Source organism: Triticum aestivum, chromosome 1B, assembly GCF_018294505.1.
Source record: "Triticum aestivum cultivar Chinese Spring chromosome 1B, IWGSC CS RefSeq v2.1, whole genome shotgun sequence".
Taxonomy (NCBI): domain Eukaryota; kingdom Viridiplantae; phylum Streptophyta; class Magnoliopsida; order Poales; family Poaceae; genus Triticum; species Triticum aestivum.
Genome location: NC_057795.1, coordinates 73,891,457 through 73,913,999, shown reverse-complemented (window position 1 = coordinate 73,913,999; position 22,543 = coordinate 73,891,457).

The window sequence follows — 22,543 nt, the reverse complement described above, 5'->3', positions numbered from 1 at the left end:
GCTACTCCTGCTTGATTAATATTGATGGTATGGGTATTACAAGAGTTGATCTAGCACGAGATCAGAGAGTCTAAACCCTAGAAGCTGGCCTATGGTATGATTGTTGTCCGTCCTACGGACTAAAACTCTCCGGTTTATATAGACACCGGAGAGGGCTAGGGTTACACAGAGTCGGTTACAATGGGAGGAGATCTTCATATCGTATCGCCAAGCTTGTCTTCCACGCCAAGGAAAGTCCCATCCGGACACGGGACGGAGTCTTCAATCTTGTATCTTCATAGTCCGGGAGTCCGGCCAAAGGTCATAGTCCGGCCATCCGGACACCCCCTAATCCAGGACTCCCTCAGGATCCAACATGGGTATCCAGATCCCGCTGTTGGTTATTGGCCGGAAAGTTGTCTCGGTCATGTCTGCATGGTTCCCGAACTCGTAGGGTCTACACACTTAAGGTTCGATGACGCTAGGGTTATAGGGAAGGTATGTACGCGGTTACCGAATGTTGTTCGGAGTCCCGGATGAGATCTCGGACGTCACGAGGAGTCCCGGAATGGTCCGGAGGTGAAGATTGATATATTGGACGAAGGGTTTTGGAGTCCGGAAGTGTTCTGGAGGTACCGGGTGATGACCAGCATGTCCGAAAGGTGTTTCGGGAGCCCCGACAAGTGTTGGGGGGCTCCATGGGCCAAGGGAAGGGGTCAAACCAGCCCACTAAGGTGATGTGCGCCCCCCTCACCTATTCCCACGTGACCAGTGGGTTTGGGGCGCCCCATCTAGGGTTCCCACCCCCTGGCTTGGGGGCCAAGTCACCCAAAGGGGAGATCCCATCTGCCCTGGCCACCGCCCCCCTGGGGGAAACCCTAGGGCGCCTCCCCCTCCCCCTTGCCCCTATATATAGTGGAGGTTTTGGGGCTACCTAACACATGAGTCTCTCTCTTCCAAGGTGCAGCCCTACCTCTCTCCCTCCTCGTCTCTCGTAGTGTTTGGCGAAGCCCTGCTGGAGTACCGCGCTCCTCCACACCACCACGCCGTCGTGCTACTGCTGGACGGAGTCTTCCCCAACCTCTCCCTCTCTCCTTGCTGGATCAAGGCATGGGAGACGTCACCGGGCTGCACGTGCGTTGAATGCGGAGGCGCCGTTGTTCAGCGCTTAGATCGGAATCGACCACGATCTGAATCGCCACGAGTACGACTACCTCATCCGCGTTCTTGCAACGCTTCCGCTTAGCGATCTACAAGGGTATGTAGATGCACTCCCCTTCCCTTGTTGCTAGATTACTCCATAGATTGATCTTGGTGATGCGTAGAAAATTTTGAATTTCTGCTACGTTCCCCAACAGTGGCATCATGAGCTAGGTCTATGCGTAGTTTCTATGCACAAGTAGAACACAAGTTGTTGTGGGTGTCGATTTTGTCAATTTACTTGCCGTTACTAGTCTTATCTTGATTCAGCGGCATCGTGGCATGAAGCGGCCCGGACCGACCTTACACGTACTCTTACGTGAGACAGGTTCCACCGACTGACATGCACTAGTTGCATAAGGTGGCTAGCGGGTGTATGTCTCTCCCGCTTTAGTCGGATCAGATTCGATGAAAAGGGTCCTTATGAAGGGTAAATAGAAATTGGCATATCACGTTGTGGTTTTGGCGTAGGTAAGAAACGTTCTTGCTAAGAAACCTATAGCAGCCACGTAAAAATTTGCAACAACAATTAGAGGACGTCTAACTTGTTTTTGCAGCATATGTCGTGTGATGTGATATGGCCAAAAGAATGTGATGAATGATATGTGATGTATGAGATTGATCATGTTATTGTAATAGGAATCACGACTTGCATGTCGATGAGTATGACAACTGGCAGGAGCCATAGGAGTTGTCTTTATTTATTGTATGACCTGCGTGTCACTAAATAAAGCCATGTAATTACTTTACTTCATTGCTAAACCGTTAGCCATAGTAGTAGAAGTAATAGTTGGTGAGACAACTTCATGGAGACACGATGATGGAGATCATGATGATGGAGATCATGGTGTCATGCCGGTGACGATGATGATCATGGAGCCCCAAGATGGAGATCAGAAGGAGCAAAATGATATTGGCCATATCATGTCACTTTTTGATTGCATGTGATGTTTATCATGTTTATGCATCTTATTTGCTTAGAACGGCGGTAGTAAATAAGATGATCCCTCATAATAATTTCAAGAAAGTGTTCCCCCTAACTGTGCACCATTGCGAAAGTTCGTTGTTTCGAAGCACCACATGATGATCGGGTGTGATAGATTCTAACGTTCACATACAACGGGTGTAAGCCAGATTTACACACGCGAAACACTTAGGTTGACTTGACGAGCCTAGCATGTACAGACATGGCCTCAGAACACAAGAGACCGAAAGGTCGAGCATGAGTCATATAGTAGATACGATCAACATGAAGATGTTCACCGAAGATGACTAGTCCGTCTCACGTGATGATCGGACACGGCCTAGTTGTCTCGGATCATGTATCACTTAAGATGACTAGAAGGATGTCTATCTGAGTGGGAGTTCATAAGATGAACTTAATTATCCTGAACATAGTCAAAAGGTTTTTGCAAATTATGTCGTAGCGCGCGCTTTAGTTCTACTGTTTAGATATGTTCCTAGAGAAAATTTAGTTGAAAGTTGATAGTAGCAATTATGTGGACTGGGTCCGTAAACTGAGGATTGTCCTCATTGCTGCGTAGAAGGCTTATGTCCTTAATGCACCGCTCGGTGTGCTGAACCTCGAACATCATCTGTGGATGTTGCGAACATCTGACATACACGTTTTGATAACTACGTGATAGTTCAATAATGTTAAAAGGCTTAGAATTGAGGCACCGAAGACGATTTCGAAATGTCGCGGAACATATGAGATGTTTCGAGAGCTGAAATTGGGATTTCCGGCTCGTGCCCACGTCAAGAGGTATAAGACCTCCGACGAGTTTCTTAGCCTGGAAACTAAGGAAGAAAAGCTCAATCGTTGAGCTTGTACTCAGATTGTCTGGGTACAACAATCACTTGAATCGAGTGGGAGTTAATCTTCCAGATGAGATAGTGATGTTTCTCCAAAGACATTGCCACCAAGCTACTAGAGCTTCATGATGAACTATAACATATCAGGGATAGATATGATGATCCTTAGAATATTCGCGATGTTTGACACCGCGAAAGTAGAAATCAAGAAGGAGCATCAATTGTTGATGGTTAGTGAAACCACTAGTTTCAAGAAGGGCAAGGGCAAGAAGGGGTACTTCATGAAATGGCAAATCAGTTGCTGCTCCAGTGAAGAAACCCAAGGTTGAACCCAAACCCGAGACTAAGTGCTTCTGTAATAAAGGGAAGGGTCACTGGAGCAGAATTACCCTAGATACTTGGTAGATGAGAAGGATGGCAAGGTCGACAGAAGTATATTCATATTGATGTGTACTTTACTAGTACTCCTAGTAGCACCTTGGTAATAGATATCGGTTCAGTTGCTAAGTGTTAGTAACTCGAAATAAAAGGCTACAGAATAAACGGAGACTAGCTAAAGGTGAGATGACGATATGTGTTGGAACTGTTTCCAAGCTTGATGTGATCAAGCATCGCATACTCCCTCTACCATCGAGATTGGTGTTAACCCTAAATAATTGTTATTTGGTGTTTGCGTTGAGCATAGACATGATTGGATTATGTCTATCGCAATACGGTTATTCATTTAAGGAGAATAATGGTTACTCTGTTTATTTGAATAATACCTTCAATGGTCTTGCACCTAAAATGAATGGTTTATTGAATCTCGATCGTAGTGATACACATGTTCATGCCAAAAGATATAAGATAGTAATGATAGTACCACCTACTTGTGGCACTGCCATTTGAGTCATATTGGTATAGAACACATGAAGAAGCTCCATGTTGATGGATCTTTTGGACTCACTCGTTTTTGAAAAGTTTGAGACGTGCGAACCATGTCTATTAGTATGTACGCATGAAGAAACTCCATGCAGATGGATCATTTGGACTCACTTGATTTTGAATCACTTGAGACATGCAAATCATACCACATGGGCAAGATGACTGAAAAGCCTCGTTTTCAGTAAGATGGAACAAGAAAGCAACTTGTTGGAAGTAATACATTTTGATGTATGCAGTCCAATGAGTGCTGAGGCACGCAGTGGATATCGTTATGTTCTTACTTCATAGATGATTTGAGTAGATGCTGAGTATATTTACTTGATGAAACACAAGTCTGAATTATTGAAAGGTTCAAGTAATTTTAGAGTGAAGTTGAAGATCTTCGTGACAAGAGGATAAAATGTCTATGATATGATCATAGAGATGAATATCTGAGTTGCGAGTTTGGTACACAATTGAGACATTGTGGAAATTGTTTCACAACTAACACCGCCTGGAACACCATAATGTGATGGTGTGTCCGAACATCATAGATGCACCCTATTGGATATGGGGCATACCATGATGTCTCTTATCGAATTACCACTATCGTTCATGGGTTAGGCATTAGAGACAACCGCATTCACTTTAATAGGGCACCACGTAATTCGGTTGAGATGACACTGTATGAACTATGGTTTAGAGAAACCTAATCTGTCATTTCTTGAAAGTTTGGGGCTGCGACGCTTATGTGAAAAAGTTTCATCCTAGTAAGCTCGAACCCAAAACGGATAAATGCATCTTCATAGGTCACCCAAAACAGTTGGGTATACCTCCTATTTCAGATCTGGAAGCAAAAGTGATTGTTTCTTAAACGGGTCCTTTCTCGAGGAAAAGTTTCTCTCGAAAGAATTGAGTGGGAGGATGGTGGAGACTTGATAAGGTTATTGAACCATCACTTCAACTAGTGTGTAGCAGGGCACAAGAAGTTGTTCCTATGACGCCTACACCAATTGAAGTGGAAGCTGATGATAGTGATCATGAAACTTCGGATCAAGTCACTACCAAACCTCGTAGGACGACAAGGACGCGTACTGCTTCAGAGTGGTATGGTAATCTTGTCTTGGAGGTCATGTTGCTAGACAACAATGAACCTACGAGCTATGGAGAAGCAATGGTGGGCCCGGATTCTGACAAATGGCTCGAGGCCATAAAATCCGAGAGAGGATCCATGTATGAAAACAAAGTGTAGACTTTGGAAGAACTACTTGATGGTCGTAAGGTTGTTGGGTACAGATGGATTTTAAAAGGAAGACGGACAATGATGGTAAGTATCACCATTAAGAAAGCTCGACTTGTCGTTAAGATGTTTTCCGACAAGTTCAAGGAGTTGACTACGATGAGACTTTCTCACTCATAGCGATGCTAAGAGTCTGTTGGAATTATATTAGCAGTTACTACATGATTTATGAAATCTTGCAGATAGGATGTCAAAACATTGTTTCCTCGACGATATTCTTGAGGAAAGGTTGTATGTGATACAACCAGAAGGTTTTGTCAATCCTGAAAGATGCTAACAAGTGTGCAAAGCTCCAGCAATCCTTCTAAGGACTGGAGTAAGCATCTCGGAGTTGGAATATATGCTTTGATGAGATGATCAAAGATTTTGGGTTTATACAAAGTTTATGAGAAACTTGTATTTCCAAAGGAGTGAGTGGGAGCACTATAGCATTTCTGATGAGTATATGTTGTTGACATATTGTTGATCGGAAATGATGTAGAATTTCTGGAAAGCATATAGGGTTATTTGAAAAGTGTTTTTCAATGGAAAACCTGGATTAAGCTACTTGAACATTGAGCATCAAGATCTATAAGGATAGATCAAAACGCTTAATAGTACTTTCAAATGAATACATACCGTGACAAGATTTTGAAGGAGTTCAAAATAGATCAGCAAAGAAGGAGTTCTTGGCTGTGTTATATGGTGTGAGTATTGAGTAAGACTCAAGACATGACCACGGCAGAAGAGAGAGAAAGGACGAAGGTCGTCCCCTATGCTTCAGACGTAGGCTCTAGAGTATGCTATGCTGTTTACAGCACCGGAAGTGTGCCTTGCCATGAGTCAGTCAAGGGGTACAAGAGTGATCCAGGAATGGATCACAGGACAGCGGTCAAACTTATCCTTAGTAACTAGTGGACTAAGGAATTTTCTCGACTATGGAGGTGGTAAAAGAGTTCGTCGTAAAGGGTTACGTCGATGCAAACTTTGACACTAATCCGGATTATTCTGAGTAGTAAACCGGATTCGTATAGTAGAACAGTTATTTGGAATAGCTCCAAATAGAGCGTGGTAGCTGCATCTAGGAGATGACATAGAGATTTGCAAAGCACACACGGATCTGAAAGGTTCAGATCCATTGACTAATAACCTCTCTCACAAGCGAGATATGATCAAACCCCATGGGTGTCGATTCATTACAATCACATAGTGATGTGAACTAGATTATTGACTCTAGTGCAAGTGGGAGACTGTTGGAAATATGCCCTAGAGGCAATAATAAAATGGTTATTATTGTATTTCCTTGTTCATGATAATTGTCTATTATTCATGCTATAATTGTATTGACCGGAAACCGCAATACATGTGTGAATACATAGACCACAACATGTCCCTAGTGAGCCTCTAGTTGACTAGCTCGTTGATCAACAGATGGTCATGGTTTCCTGACCATGGACATTGGATGTCATTGATAACGGGATCACATCATTAGGAGAATGATGTGATGGACAAGACCCAATCCTAAGCCTAGCACAAGATCGTGTAGTTCATATGCTAAAGCTTTTCTAAATGTCAAGTATCTTTTCCTTAGACCATGAGATTGTGCAACTCCCGGATACCGTAGGAATGCTTTGGGTGTACCAAACGTCACAACATAACTGGGTGGCTATAAAGGTGCACTATGGGTATCTCCGAAAGTGTCTGTTGGGTTGGCACGAATCGAGACTGGGATTTGTCACTCCGTGTGATGGAGAGGTATCTCTGGGCCCACTTGGTAGGACATCATCATAATGTGCACAATGTGATCAAGGAGTTGATCGCGGGATTATGTGTTGCGGAAAGAGTAAAGAGACTTGCCGGTAATGAGATTGAACAAGGTATCGGGAAACCGACGATCGAATCTCGGGCAAGTACTATACCGTTGGACAAAGGGAATTGTATATGGGATTGATTGAATCCTTGACATCGTGGTTCATTCGATGAGATCATCGTGGAACATGTGGGAGCCAACATGGGTATCCAGATCCCGCTGTTGGTTATTGGCCGGAAAGTTGTCTCGGTCATGTCTGCATGGTTCCCGAACTCGTAGGGTCTACACACTTAAGGTTCGATGGTGCTAGGGTTATAGGGAAGGTATGTACGCGGTTACCGAATGTTGTTCGGAGTCCCGGATGAGATCTCGGACATCACGAGGAGTCCCGGAATGGTCCGGAGGTGAAGATTGATATATTGGACGAAGGGTTTTGGAGTCCGGAAGTGTTCCGGAGGTATCGGGTGATGACCAGCATGACCGAAAGGTGTTTCGGGAGCCCCGGCAAGTGTTGGGGGGCTTCTGGGCCAAGGGAAGGGGCAAACCAGCCCACTAAGGGGCTGTGCGCCCCCCTCACCTATTCCCACGTGACCAGGGGGTTTGGGGCGCCCCATCTAGGGTTCCCACCTCCTGGCTTGGGGGCCAAGTCACCCAAAGGGGAGATCCCATCTGCCCTGGCCACCGCCCCCCTGGGGGAAACCCTAGGGCGCCTCCCCCTCCCCCTTGCCCCTATATATAGTGGAGGTTTTGGGGCTACCTAACACATGAGTCTCTCTCTCCCAAGGCGCAGCCCTACCTCTCTCCCTCCTCGTCTCTTGTAGTGCTTGGTGAAGCCCTGCTGGAGTACCGCGCTCCTCCACCACCACCACGCCGTCGTGCTGCTGCTGGATGGAGTCTTCCCCAACCTCTCCCTCTCTCCTTGCTGGATCAAGGCATGGGAGACGTCACCGGGCTGCACGTGTGTTGAACGCGGAGGCGCCGTTGTTCGGCGCTTAGATCGGAATCGACCGCGATCTGAATCGCCATGAGTACGACTACCTCATCCGCGTTCTTGCAACGCTTCCGCTTAGCGATCTACAAGGGTATGTAGATGCAGTCCCCTTCCCTTGTTGCTAGATTACTCCATAGATTGATCTTGGTGATGCGTAGAAAATTTTGAATTTCTGCTACGTTCCCCAACATACCGCACCAGACATACAGTACTACCGCAAGGGCCTGAGGTACTACCGTGAGGCACTATGGTACTATCGCTTGCACGGAAGGAGCTAGACCAGCCCCATTGCGTTGAAGCAAAGAGCAATAGAACCGCTAGAGCGGTACTACCGCTCACCCTTGCGGTAGTACCGCAAGGCAGGATTTCTCTGGGCTGGGAAGACACGGACGAATAAAAATACATTCGTGGCTACTTCCGCTGAGTTTCGATCTGTGCAAAAATCTGACACGATACTACCGCATCTAGGGAGCGGTACTGCCGCATAGGGCGCGGATGTAAAAAATGACATCCGCCCCTACTTCCGCTCGTGTTGTTGTGTTGGGCCAGAGGTCACGGTACTACCGCGCTCGGGGAGCGGTACTACCACAAGGGCCTACGGTACTACCGTGTCCCTCGTCGGTACTACTGTGGGCCTCTGCGGCACTACTGCTCCCTTGAGCAGTACTACCGCATGCCACAGCTCAATAACACTAGTAGTCCTTCATTTTGCAAAGATACAGATAAAGGTCGGTGCTCCAAAGAGGCAAAGGAAATATGGTGCAAAGGAACAGACGTGCACGTGTTGATTCCACCCTAACCTTTCCAAAGCGGACCCCCTCTTAATAGTACGGCTTTCCTATGACTCAAATCCACCGAAACAAACGTAGAGAAACTCCGTCTTCACTAGGCTCCGAGGGGCAACGATTCGGCTTGTGCCTAAACATGAGATATCTGAAATGCTCAATGCACACGATTAGTCCGCAAAAGCATTGTCATCAATCACCAAAACCACATAGGGTGAAATATGCCCTTACAGCATGGGGAGTCAGAAGTACAACTGTTGTAAATGAATGATTGCTTTGTCATGTGGGTTATACTGTAATCGATTCCAATGTGTGAGACAACAACCAGGAGCATACCTATTTTTGTACTGGTTTATTATTTGATCCCTTAACTCTAGATAACTTATGTGGATTATTTGAGGAAATAAACATTTCAACAGTTTAGTTCATTTTGCTGGCTTTGTTTATAAAGAAGCGGTTATCCATTCTACTTCTGTCTAAGCTGAGTATATGCTTTGATATATTTCTTTAATGAAAAGCGCCAGAATGTTTCTTAAAAGTCATCCTATTTATATTATGACATATGACATATTTTATTCTTAAGTAAACCACAAAGTCTGGATGTATACTTCAAAGGTAGTGCTCATATCTAGTATGTATCAAATACTTAGGCGAGTCGGTGGCTGTTTTTTGTTGCTCTTAGTGTGTTTGATTTCTGATGATTTTGCAATCACACCAACAGTGTGTGACAATCTAAAGTTCCTCTGTTTTCTTCTAGTACAAGAGTTCTGACGATTTGTACTGATTGGCTGCAAAATTATGCCGTTTGCAGCACCATAAAGATAGTGGTAAGAATGCAGCAGCAAATCTGGCAGTATTTCACCAATGGTAATCTTGCTTTCTTTTATGGTTGCAGGTTGGGTTTGTTCTTCTGGCATCATTCATGGTTCTCATCATAGCCTTACTGAATGATGGCAAGTGGCATCTCTAAATTTATCATATGAATTATGACCTTGCTTTGCTACTGACCTGCTGTGTGGGAAGGGTACCCTTTTACTAGAGATATAGATTGTAAATATGGTCCATTTCCTTTATGTCTTTGTTCTCTCCATCCTTTTACTAGAGCTATAGATTTTAAATATGCTCCATTTCCTAAGGTATTTGTTCTCCATCCTTGATTTATCCGAGTCCACTGGGGCTGCTCATGAATTATAGAATTTAGGCTTATAGTAGGATGAACTTCCTTCAGAATCAATAAATAGAAAAGTTTTGGTTAATAGCAATTTTCAACAGTCAACACCCTATATATTTTGTTTTTCGGATGTTTGGGTCTTGGCCTGTATGCTTTCTTTGCCTATATTCTCTGTTTGGAACCTTCTATTCTCTTTTTTTTTCATGGTCTGAATTAATGGATAATCTTTTTGTCTCTTTAGCAGATAGTTCTCATGTTACAAGGTGTGTGGGCAAACACTGCACTGTAGGCGATCAAGTCCTTGCAAGATAGAATGTGTTCTTTTATTCCGGGCTTACAATGGCTAGTAATCAACACTGAGGAGCATGCAGGTATGGACATCGTATGGGAGGCTAAGATGGGCATGGCTATGCATCATGGTAGTTGGTTTTGCTAGATTTCATACTTCTATCTATCCATGCTATCTCCAGCAAAGAATACTTTTTTCATGTATCTTCCAATTGGCTAGAGACTTGGAATAACCAAGGGAACTTTCTCCGTTTTGTGTTTTCGCTCTTCTCAGATTTTAAGCTTGGTGTATAGACATGCGTGCCATACACTGAATTTAGATTTTAGTGGGAATAAATCATTGTGCCATGTTCAGAATTAGAACTACAGAGATGAAGGAAATTTTGTTGTTAGGCTGCTGTGGTGTTTATTTTCAAATAAATGGCATGCTTAACTTGTTGGTTTAATTTAGGTGTGTAGGATAATATCTCCTCTCAGTTGCAATCAATAACTTTTCTCAGATTTGTTCAGTTGTTTGATGCAGCCGAACCACAGAAGCAACCAATAGCTATTCTGTATAAATATGACTGTTCTCAGCTGAACCACACATGTACTAGCTGAACCAAGGAAGCAACTTATGATCAAATCTGATATGAGAGAGTCTAATGGTTCTGTTATTGTGTTTGTGTTTGAAACAAATTTAATCATCAACAACATGACCTTATTAATTATGTAATTTCATGTATGGCAATGTACGGAGTACATTTTTATTATCCATATTCTACTGTGTACATCTCTTGAATTTAAAAGTTATAGGCGTTCAGCATATTGTGTAGCAAAGACTGGCCTTGCCCTTTTGTTTATTGCTATGGTGTCGATCATAGACCTGGTGACCAGGTCTTGCCTTGCTGGTTGGTTGCAGCTTTACTGTCTGTTGTTGCAATTGTTAGCGTTGTATGGAATAGAGGAGTCTTCATTATGCGGTGGTTCATCATTACAGTAGCAGAAGATGGCTATTGTTCTTAAAGAATGTGTTATCGTATCGACTTCGGTCACATGCCTGTATATGAACTTGCGTTGATCTGAAAATAGCAAGCATTGGGATTTTATAAGACTAAGCTTTTCTCAGCACCATAAGTATCGGTGCCTTCACTTGTTTGCAAATCACTTTTGCTATATATATGTGCCATTAAAGGTCAACCTAGATCCGCAGACGTGCCTAAGCTGGATAAATGCGCACATGAACACAGAATTCCACTAGTAAACTTAAAACCATGTCAACTGAATTGCTATGCAAAGGAGATGACCGGCCGTACAAGATAGGGTTTTGACAAAGCTACGGCGCGGGAGGTCCACTCATGGGAGAAGAGATAAGATGGTTCATCGAAAGGGCAAACAACACTATCATGCATGATCTGCCCGACGTTCAAACCATTGCAACACAAGGAAAAAGTTGCGGAAATAAAGGTTGGTGCTGCCATGATATGTCAGAGACAGCTCGTGACACTGCCCTGGAGTAGCACAACAAAACGTACTGGCCCTGGCCCATGCACGTACCGAATTAATAAATTTTGTACGCGTGCATGCATGCACATGCATTTATCCGATCCATGTTGGTTGTGACTTGTACGATAATGTTCTTGGATCCCTTGCAATCCATGGCCCCATCTGGAATTGGCACTACCATTTGCTCGGGTGATATAGCATCACATATTCATATATGTGGGCACGGCAGCAATATTTTTCCAAAAAATGCTACACCTATGAACTTATTACATAAATCACTCCCCTTCCCTAATCCCCACTAATCTTCACCCCTGAAATTCAGGGTGGGCCCCTGTGCTATCCAATCAAACAAGCCCACATCACCACATCCGTAAATTTTGTAGCTAACCTTTACGTAAGTGTATCAAAGCTCTAATTTTCCCCGTGCAGCCATGTAGGAGAATAGGCACCGTAACGAAAAGCAACAAAACCAAAGTGGATTAAGTTTCATCTCCAGCCATGTCCTTGTACATGTGAGATCAAATTAATCAGAATTAAAAGTATCACATCGTGTGGTGTACTTAACATGTCATTTTGTCGATATTGCCATGTGGAAAAATGCACCCGTATTTTATATCTTCTAGACGGGTGGTCTTTTGTTCTCTGCATTTGTTATTGTTCATGCACCTTCTTTGCATCGGTCAATTCCCGGAGAGTGGAAAGCGTGACGCCGAGCAAGATATGGGGAGGCCCGAGGCTGGACACCGTCTCCACGGTGAGTGCGAGCTGAGAACGGGCGTGAGGCGGTGAAGGTGTGGTGTTGTGTGGCAAGTTGATGATTCTGATGGGTTCGGGTGCGGGGGTGCAAGGCAGTTACCGCCAACAGGATCGTGCCGGGGTTTAGATGGGTGGTCGACACGACGGCAACACGTCCGGGGGGGGGGGGGGGGGGGGGGGGGGAGGGGCAAGGCGTACAGAACAACACAACCAGCAGCAGGTGGCAGAGGTAGACGATTATGTAGGTTGTGGGCGAAACAGAAACAACGCTATACAAAGGTGGAAGAAGACGTGCTAGTGGTTGGATCTTAATCCAATGGCTTTGGACGATTCCTTGTAATGTTACAACAAAAACAGTTGTCTGAAGAGTAATCTTTACCTAATATTAAAGGGAGGATTGTTTCTCCACTTCTTTTGGTCCATGTCATTGTTTATTGATTTTTCGTATGTCCATCCCCTTTTGGTACGCCGCCCCTGTTTTTCTTTTCATTTCACGTTGCACGTAAAAGAAATTCGTGTTGATAAAAGAAGTTGTGTTAACAAGGACTCGAACCCTGGCTGCTTGGATCGATGCGAAACACACTAGCCACTCCAACTAGCATAAAGTTTTTTGAGAAAGTGAAGGAATATATCATTGTATTCAGGCCCATGCTGCCCAAGATAAAAGCCAATGAAGGCAGCCCATCAGGACGTGAAGGCTACCTCCAGCTGAACTACTCGCTACTTCTGGATTAAAGGAAGGATTCACCTCACATTAAATAGTACCACCTCGCTTTTTTACATAATATTCCATCAATTTATATATGTGTGTGGTCTGAAATCAGCAAGGCGCTCCAAGAGTCAAGGAAGGAAATTAAGGAAGGAGAGAAAACTGAAAGAATGGAAAAGGCGCGGATACGATAGAACAAGATGGAAAGAACGGACAAGGCGCGCACTACAAATAAAAAAGAAAGGATGAGAAAATGAGTGGGGAAATAATCAGACGATGATGAGCAGCTTTGTGTCCGTCCTGTAGTTGGCATCAGTTTTTTGTATGAAAATAGTAGCAGAGGATTCTTCTCTACTGGAGTATAAGTCAACTATTTTTTGCCTAATAAGATAAGAAATTAATTAATTGTATAGTTGAAAAGTCATTAAATCCAGAAATTTCTATACTATAGGGAAAAAAAGCAGTATGTATGTACACTCAGGAGTATATGTATGCAACATAGATGTACATGTGTTGTAGTAGACGGTATATATGAATCACCATTTAATGTTGACAAAAGTATCTAGGACTCCCATGATCATCATTAATAAAAAGGAGTAGGAATGCAATCCAACTATCCCACGAACACTAATGAAAAAAATATTGTAGATAACAGACAATAGAAGGAAAATCAACTATCTCTCTTCATGCTGTGTGTCCTAGATATAAAATAGTACATATATTGCAGTTTCCATCATAAAATGAAAGGGCTCCTCCGGTCTTACACATAGATCACTTTGCTCTCCCCCCTCTCTCTCTCTCTCTCTCTCTCTCTCTCTCTCTCTCTCTCTCTCTCTCTCTCTCTCTCTCTCTCTCTCTCTGAATTTTGTGAGCAGTATCTCTGGTCAACTAGCAATTTCGGATGAAAACTTACTAAACTTTATCATGTTCCTAATTCTATTTTGTTATATGTTGAGGCAGGTAAAGAAATATTTATAGGATTACCATTTTCTGCTTGGACAAATTTGTATCTTCTAAACAATTTTAATTTTAACTAAAATTTGCGTTACAAGTGAATGTCTTTTGCACATAAAAATCAAACCAAACTTGAATATAGATTGAATTTTTTCTCCGTTGCAACGCACGAACATTTGTGCTACACCTACGTAAGGCTAGTGTATTTTTTACTCAATTAGCGTGATGGCGAGTTATAATTGGGTTAAGGAGGGCCCCACCCCACTTAAATTCATGGGGGGGGGGGGGGGAGAATTATTTGATGGAAAGTTACGTAAGTTTTTACGTAAGCCCACGTATTTGTAGGATTATCGGTTGTCTGAATCTAGGCGCTCTCTTTGTTCCAAACATCTCATCTTGTGGAACACACTATGAATCTCCAAAACCCAAATCCAAATGGAGATTCTCCAAAACTCTCCCCAAAGAGTCAAAGTTGCTTGCCAAGGAAGTCATGAGCCTGCATGCCAACTTGTGCATTATTCAACGCAAGTCCACATGTGTATGTGTGTGCGCGCGCACATACACACACCACACGCACCAGATCCCCACGGGAGGGGAAGGAGGAGGAGGAGCTCCATCCCCATCCACATGGCAACAGCTCAGAGAGAGAGAGCGCTCACGCACGGCGCAGGGCAGGCACGCTCACCCTGACAGCGCATGATTAAACAATCAGCGGCATCTCTGATCTCCCGCAGCGCAGACACGCACGCACGGACACGTTCCGTCCTGCGTAAACCAAAAAGGTTACCAGAGACCTACCATGATTAATTGTATAACAACCAAGAGAGAGAGAGAGACGGGGCAGGTGGTGGAGGTGGAGGTAAAGCTGCCATGGCTGATTCACCACTCGTGCACTGCCTCCATTATTTTACACACTCGATGCCTCCGTCAAATCGAGGTGAAAAGGAAGAGCAGGAGGAGCCCATCTAGTCCTCTAGTCGCTACGCGGACCCCAAAACCCCACGGGCCGGCTCATACGCTGGAGCTTTGGTTGTCGATACGATGCGGTTGACATGAGCAAAGCCTTTTCCTCGGCTCAAAGCATTGACAAACGGCGAGTATACATCTGAACACAAAGCATGCTGCGTTTCCTTCAAAACTTCCACACCACCATGTCAAACTGCATCAGTTTTCTCCACGTGATAAGGCCAGCTCCAACGCGCCACCACATCCCGTCCGGCCCCGTCCGTTTAGAGTAAAACGGACAAACCAGACGGTCCAGCGCGCGACGGCCTGGACCCATCTGGTCCGTTTTGTGACCGGGTCGACCCATTTTGAGCGCAAACATGCACGCTGTTTGGGTCGCGGCGGACGGCAAACGGACGCCTCGCTCGTCCGAGTCGAGGCCGCGTGGCAGGCGGCCACCTACCTCCCATCGCCCGACATAAATGCGCACGCGCGGTCGGCTCCACCTGTCATCCGCCCAGCGAACGGTCGCTTTCCTTCTTAAATGGGGAAGCCATGGACCGGCCGTCGTTCACACTCCCCAGTCGAGCCCTTCCTGCCTCCTCGAAACCAACACCCCATACCCTAGCCTCTCCCCGTCCCCGATCTCGCCGGCCGGCCACCTCGCAGCCATGGGCTTCTGGAACCACGGCCGCAAGGGGAAGCACGACCGCGAGGCTAGCTTGTCGTCGGGCCGCCGCCGCGACTCCGTGAAGGAGGAGCCCGCATCACCACCACCGCGTCTGGACCCCGCGCTTGCCCCATTCACCATCGGCCCTACGATCGGCGGCGAGCGCGACTGGCAGTACATCATCGCGGATGTATGTCGGCGTTATTTGGGAGATGAGGACGCCGCTCCCGTGGAGCGACGTGTACCTCCCCAACAACTGGCACCTCTCCGCCGACCGGGTCCCGATCCCGCCGGTCTCGATGAGCGGTCGTGCGAGCCATGAGGAGATCGAGCGCCGCCGCCGCCTCCTGCCGGACGACCTGTACTACGACGACAGGTACGTCCCCGACTCCCGGCTCTGGGACACGTGGCTCCAGGACGAGCACGACATGCGGCGCGCGTCATTCTTCGCTGGCACCTCGTCGGGGCCGCGACGGCCATGTCCAGAGCGCGCAGCGCGTGCTTCCCAGGTGCGCAGGCGTACACAGGTGCGTGGACTGATGCCCACGCCGCCTCCTTCACCGTCTCCGTCTCCATCTCCACCACCACCACCACGCATGACAGCAGAGGAGGAGGCCCGACTCATGCAGCGTGTCATGGAGGACTCCATGCGCACGCATGATGAACGCCAATGGGAAGGCCTCGAGGAGATGATGGCCCTCTTTGCGACCAGCGACGTCGCCATCTCCAAGCTGGAGATGGTGAAGGCGGAGGAGGTGATGGAGGAGGAGCCGGTGGCCGCGTTCCACCCGGGACTGGTGGGCGAGCAGTGGAGCTGGTCGTGCACGGCTCTGGAGATGGCCGACACCGTGGGGGCGTGAACTCGTGCCCCACGCCGTCGCGGTAACCGGAGTGGGAGGCCTCGCCACAGGAGGAGGTGGTGCAGGCACCTCCGGCCTTCCAGCTCGCCCGCGTGTACCATGCGCCGCCGTCCCACCTCTGGACGCCGCCGGACTACGTCAACCTCGTCAGCGACGACAATGGCGGCCACTGAAGATGGCGACAGCCACAACATCGACGGGCACTGAGGGAGTCCTGGATTAAGGGGTCCTCGGACGGCCGGACTATGTAGCATAGGCCGGACTGTTGGGCTATAAAGATACAAGATAGAAGACTCTCTCCTGTGTCCGGATGGGACTCTCCTTGGCGTGGAAGGCAAGCTTGGTGCCTGGATATGACGATTCCTTTTTCTGTAACTGACTTTGTACAACCCTAGTCCCCTCCGGTGTCTATAAAAACTGGAGGGTTTAGTCCATAGAGGCAATCACAATCATATAGGCTAGACTTCTAGGGTTTTAGCCATTACGATCTCGTGGTAGATCAACTCTTGTAATACACATATTCATCAAGATCAATCAAGCAGGAAGTAGGGTATTACCTCCATAGAGAGGGCCCGAACCTGGTTAAACATCGTGTCCCCCGCCTCCTGTTACCATCGACCTTAGACGCACAGTTCGGAACCCCCTACCCGAGATCCGTCGGTTTTGACACCGACATTGGTGCTTTCATTGAGAGTTCCGCTGCGTCGTCACCAAAAGGTTTGATGGCTCCGTCAATCATCTACAACAATGCGCTCCAGGGGGAGGTTTTTCTCTCCAAACAGATCTTCGTATTTGGCGGCTTCGCACTGCGGGCCAACTCGCTTGGCCATCTAGAGCAGATTGGCAGCTACGCCCCTGGCCATCAGGTCAAGTTTGGAAGCTTGAATTACTTTGCCGATATCTGCGGAGACTTGATCTTCGAAGTATTCGAGCCCTTGACAGCCGCTCCCTGCCACCATGATGAACATGACCTAAATCTGTCATCGGACCGTGCCCAGGAGATAGCGCCTATAACTGCTCTGGCCCTAGATTTGGAGCAGATTGCGCCGTCCGAGCATGGGAAGCTCAACCCCGCCGCAGACTCAGCGGCGTTAGAGTCGCACACAGATCCCACCTCGAGCGGGGCATGTGTCACTGGAACCTCGGATTCATCTCCGGCCATAGGTTCCGAACTGCGTGCATCCACGCCCATCAAACCCGATCAGGCGCCGATCGTTGAATTCAGTTCCGCGGACATCTTCCAGCACTCACCTTTAGGCGATGTGCTAAACTCATTAAAAGCCCTCTCCTTGTCAGGGGACCCTCAGCCGAACTATATCTGGCTTGAATTGGAAGCTGATGATGAAGAATTCCGCTTCCCACCCACCACCCACTTCATAGCCACTGTCGAGGACTTAACCGACATGCTCGATTACGGCTCTGAAGACATCGACGGTACGGACGATGATGCCGGAGAGGAGCATGCACAAAAACCACCACTTACAGGGCGCTGGACAGCCACCTCCTCGTATGACATATACATGGTGGATACACCCAAAGAGAACAAGGCGGCAGTGAAAAGGATCCAGTCGAGGATAAGCCTCCTGAGATACAGCCAAAATGCCGGCGTCAGGGGCACCGCTCTAAACCACGCCGTGGTAAAAACAACAATATCAGCACAGGAGAAAATAATACTCCGGATGATGCCGAAGACAACGAAGACCCCGTTGAGCCAACTTCCGAACAGGATGAACGGGAGGATGGGCGAGTTAGCCCCAATGAACAGGCCGTTAACGAAGACTCGGCGGACAGTAATTATCTTCCACTCTCCAAGGATGAGGCGAGCCTCGGCAACAAAGACTTTATCGTGCCTGAGGAGCCCGTCGATCAGGAGCGCTTTAAGCGCCGGCTAATAGCCACTGCAAGGAGCATGAAAAAGAAGCAGCAGCAGCTTCAAACTGATCAAGATCTGCTCAATGACAGATGGGCTAATGTCCAAGCAGCCGAAGAATACGGCCTCGAGCGCCCAACCAAAAGTTATCTGAGGCGCAAATTGTTACCCTAATTCGATGACGAGGCGCTGGAGCCCGTCCTACCAACGCATAATGCGGCTGACCGACCACCACGTGGCTGGGACAAAGCGGCAACTCAAGCCGAACACCAGCCCGCACTACCTCGCCGTAAAAACAGAGACACAATAGCTCGGGGATACACATATGACCTGCGGCATGACCTGGAAAATAGAGCAGGTCAGACCAGATCGGTCTATGGATCGCGGGGGTGTGCCCCGATGCGCGACAATGGCCATCCGGTCGGACGTGACAAACATAACCACGCCCGGGCCAAAAACCGCAGATGAACTCCATCCGAGCTACATCACGACTTGGCCCGATATAGAGGCGCCGCACACCCCCTCTACCTCACTGATGAAGTAATGGAACATGAACTCCCGGAAGGGTTTAAACCCGTGAACATCGAATCATATGACGGGACAACAGACCCCGCGGTATGGATTAGCGATTTCCTCCTCCACATTCATATGGCCCGCGGTGATGACCTTCACGCCATCAAATACCTCCCACTAAAACTCAAGGGACCTGCTCGGCACTCGTTAAATAGTTTGCCCGAAAACTCAATATGCAGCTGGGAAGACTTGGAAGACGCCTTCCTCGACAACTTCCAGGGTACACATGTCCGACCTCCGGATGCCGACGACTTACGTCACATAGTTCAACAGCCCGGAGAGTCAGCCAGGAAATTCTGGACTAGGTTCTTAACTAAAAAGAACCAGATCGTCGACTGTCCGGATGCCGAAGCCCTAGTGTCCTTTAAACATAGCATCCGTGATGAATGGCTCGCTCGACACCTCGGCCAAGAAAAGCCGAAGTCTATGGCAGCCCTCACGACGCTTATGACCCGCTTCTGCGCGGGCGAGGATAGTTGGCTAGCTCGTAGCAACAACAATACAAGCGAACCTGGCACTTCTGAAGCCAGAAATAGCAACGGCAAGCCCCGACGTAACAGACACAAGCGTCGAAGCAATAGTGACAACACCGAAGACACGGCGGTCAACGCTGGATTCAGTGGCTCTAATTCCGGTCAGTGGAAGAAGCCATATAAAAGAAACAATCTGGGCTCGTCCAGCTTGGACCGCATACTCGATCGTCCATGTCAAATCCACGACACTCATGATAAACCAGCCAATCATACCAACAGAGACTGTTGGGTTTTTAAACAGGCTAGCGAGTTAAATGCCGAGAACAAGGAGAAGGGGTCACAAAGCAAGGACGATGACGAGGAACCCCGGCCACCGAACACGAGGGGACAGAAGAAGTCCCCCCCCCCCAAGTTAAAATGGTGAACATGATATATGCTACCCATATCCCCAAGAGGGAGCGCAAGCGCGCGCTTAGGGATGTCTACGCGATGGAGCCAGCCGCCCCAAAGTTCAACCCATGGTTGTCCTGCCCGATCACCTTTGATCGCAGGGACCATCCGACCAGTATCCGTCATGGCGGTTCAGCCGCACTCGTCCTTGACCCAAGCATTGATGGATTCCATCTTACGCGAGTCCTCATGGACGGTGGCAGCAGCCTGAACCTACTCTATCAGGATACAGTGCGCAAAATGGGTATTGATCCCTCAAGGATCAAGCCCACAAAAACCACCTTTAAAGGTGTCATACCAGGTGTAGAGGCCCGTTGTACGGGCTCAATAACACTGGAGGTGGTCTTCGGATCCCCGGACAGCTTCCGAAGCGAAGAGTTGATCTTCGATATTGTTCCCTTCCACAGTGGCTATCAGGCATTGCTCGGACGAACCGCATTCGCTCGATTCAATGCGGTGCCACACTATGTTTATCTCAAGCTCAAGATGCCCAGACCACGCAGTGTCATAATAGTCAATGGAAACACGGAACGCTCCCTCCGTACCGAGGAGCACACCACCGCCCTTGCAGCAGAAGCACATAGTGGCCTTTTCAGGCAGAACCTTAATTTGGCGGCCAAGCTCCCGGACACTGTCAAGCGAGTCCGAACTACTCTGCAGCAGGACAGTCCATCTCGTCAAGAGCTTGACTAGCAATTCGGCCTCCATCCCAGTCTCGACCAAACAGCGGCAGTCGTACCATGCGTACATAACTACACACTCAAAATACCATGGGCATAGACGGAGGCACAGCTAGATCATGGTCCATAATACGGCTCAACCCCCCTGGACCCACATACTTTCACTTTTTCTTTTTCTTTTCAGGTTTCTTTTTTTAGGCCTTTCCTGGTGGCCTGATTGTTATACCTATCAAGGGACGGATACACCAAGAAGACAAGAAGCATTGACGTATAAGGGCATTCCCAGGTGGCCTCTTTAGACGATCGTTATGCCTGTTTTAAGGACCCGCACGCAACTCTCCCTTGGTCGTGGCATGTTAAATAGCCATGTTTCTTATCGCACTACTTGTACAAATATGCTTTGACGTATTAATCAAACTGCAATGGAAAATAGTTTGCGGCCCAATTTCTGCGACATTAACCTATTGCTTCATTTTTCTTTTTCTTGATATTCTTATCAATTGCAACTGTACACTCTGGTACGTCTTAATTCGCCGGGGGCTTCATTACGCCCCATAATATGGCAACAAAGTCCGAACACTTTTTTACAGTATAATTCGGCACCCCGAACTTTAGCATTATATGCATCGGCTCTGAATCATGTCTTTAGTCAATAGTTGGGTTGCTTGGCTCCTGTGCTTACTACCTTACGTTTCGCTATATTGGATAGGGTAGTAAAGGGAGAACTACTGCGATTGTGTCCTGGTTTATCTGGATGAGCACCTCAGTAGAGAAAGCCAAAAACTCACTGTCATGATGCGGCGTGAGCCGGTCAGCTATTCGAGAGGTTACAAATCTTTTACGATTTTTTCCGCACTATGCGATGAATCGGTTTTTATCTGATCAGGTGTTTACAGCACCCCAAGTTCAGACTTACGAACACTAGGGGTTGCGCCTAAATTTTTATTGTCAAACTCCTATGGCTAAGTGAGGGTGATAAAGCCACATAGTCCGATTGCCTGGTTCGTTGCGCTAAACACCTCCTTTAAGGACCAAAACTTTGGATAAAGAGTGTTTAGATTCATCTCGAACACCCCCGTACTGCCCACGTGGCGGCTGAAGCCGACGACTGGCCAACTCTCAGATTTAAAAAACGGCCGCACAGGAGGTAAAATTTTAAATAACAGGCATTATATTACATAACGACTCTATTTCATAACACAGGATGGGACAATATGAATGACTTCATTCAAAGATAACGTATTTTGAACACTACCCCGCCACAATGCGGGATCCCTCCAAGACATTATCAAAATACAGCTTGGGTGTGTAGTGCTCCTTGCCCGCGGGTGGTCCCTCGGTCATTGCTACCTCTTGAGCACTGCGTTGGATTTCCCCGAAGAGGAGAGGATGATGTAGTAAAGTAGCGTAAGTATTTCCCTCAGTTTTTGAGAAGCAAGGTATCAATCCAGTAGGAGACTACACACAAGTCCCTCGTACCTACACAAAAAGATAGCAACTCGCAACCAACGCTTAGGGGTTGTCAATCCCTTCATGGTCAATTACGAGAGTGAGATCTGATAGAGATAATATTTTTGGTATTTTTGATAGATAGATGCAAAATAAAAAGTAAAAGGCAAAGTAAAACAAAGCAAGTAAATAAAGTGATATATATTGATATGATGAGAATAGACCCGGGGCCATAGGTTTCACTAGTGGCTTCTCCCAAGAGCATAAGTATTCTACGGTGGGTGAACAAATTACTGTTGAGCAATTGACAGAATTGAGCATACTTATGAGTATATCTAGGCAATGATCATGTATATAGGCATCACGTCCAAAACAAGTAGATCGAACGATTCTGCATCTACTACTATTACTCCACTCATCGACTGCTATCCAGCATGCATCTAGAGTA